The 1,208-nt window shown below is 38.7% G+C and overlaps 1 non-coding gene across 1 annotated transcript; it reads left to right on the top strand.

Annotated features, from left to right (window-relative positions):
• The first annotated feature begins 725 nt into the window (after positions 1 to 725).
• TRNAS-GGA (transfer RNA serine (anticodon GGA)) lies at positions 726 to 797 on the top strand. The gene has a single exon. It is a non-coding gene; the product is annotated as a tRNA-Ser (tRNA).
• Positions 798 to 1,208: the final 411 nt, after the last annotated feature.

Genomic DNA, 1,208 nt, shown 5'->3' with positions numbered 1-1,208 from the left:
GTTTACATCAGAAAAGAGGAAAAACTTCAAATAAATAATATGTGTATTCACCTCAAGAACTAAGAAAAAAGAAGAGTAAAATAAGCCCAAAGCAAGCAGAAGGAAGGAAATAATAAGAACAAAAGTCAATGAGATTGACAACAGAAAAACAAAAGAGAAAATCAATAAAACAAAAGCTGGGTTTTTAAAACATCAATAAAATTGACAAACATCTAGTGAGTCTGAAAAGTATAAAAGAGCAAAGCACAAATTACTAATATCAGGAATTAAACAGGGGTTATCATAACAGACTCTGTAGACATAAAAGGATAAGGAAATACTATAAAAATTATATGCATATAATTTGACAACTTAAGTGAAATGGACCAAGTCATCAAAAAGTAGGAACAAGTACAACTCACCCAGCAATAATTTGAATAGCCCTATAACTATTAAAAGCGTCTGGTGGCTCAGCCGGTAAAGCGTCTGCCTACAATGCAGGAGATCCGGGTTCAATCCCTGAGTCGGGAAGATCTCCTGGAGAAGGAAATGGCAACCCACTCCAGTATTCTTGCCTTGAAAATCCCATGGGCGGAGAAGCCTGGTAGGCTACAGACCATGCGGTCACAAAGAGTCGGATACGACTGAGTGACTTCACGTTCACGTTCACGTTCACCCTCAGCATGCTGATACTTGCTCAAGGATAAACATACACACACAGAGACGGCCTCTCTTTTCTTTATGCTTCCCTGGTGGCTCAGAGGTTAAAGCGTCTGCCTGGAATGCAGGGAACCCGGGTTCGATCCCTGGGTTGGGAAGATCCCCTGGAGAAGGAAATGGCAACCCACTCCAGTACTCTTGCATGGAGAATCCCATGGAGAGGGGAGCCTGGTAGGCTACAGTCCATGGGGTTGCAAAGAGTTGGTCATGACTGAGCGACTTCACTCACTTCACTATAACTATTAAAGAAATCCAATCTGTACTTTTAAAACTACACCAAAAGATATCTCCAGGCCCAGATGGTTTTATTGGCAAATGTATCAAATGTTTAAAGAATACTGAACACCAATTCTATATAATCTCTTCCAGAAAACAGATGAGGAAGGGACATTTCTAATTAATTTTATTAAACTAGTATTACTATGATACCAAACAAGACAAAGCCAGTATCAAAAAAAGTATATCTCTCATAAATATAGATACAAAAACCTTTAACAATATTTTGTGAA

This window comes from Bos javanicus, chromosome X (genome assembly GCF_032452875.1).
Source record: "Bos javanicus breed banteng chromosome X, ARS-OSU_banteng_1.0, whole genome shotgun sequence".
In the NCBI taxonomy this organism is placed as follows: Eukaryota; Metazoa; Chordata; class Mammalia; order Artiodactyla; family Bovidae; genus Bos; species Bos javanicus.
The sequence above is the reverse complement of the archived record's forward strand: the minus strand, read 5'-3'. Positions and strand labels throughout refer to the sequence as shown.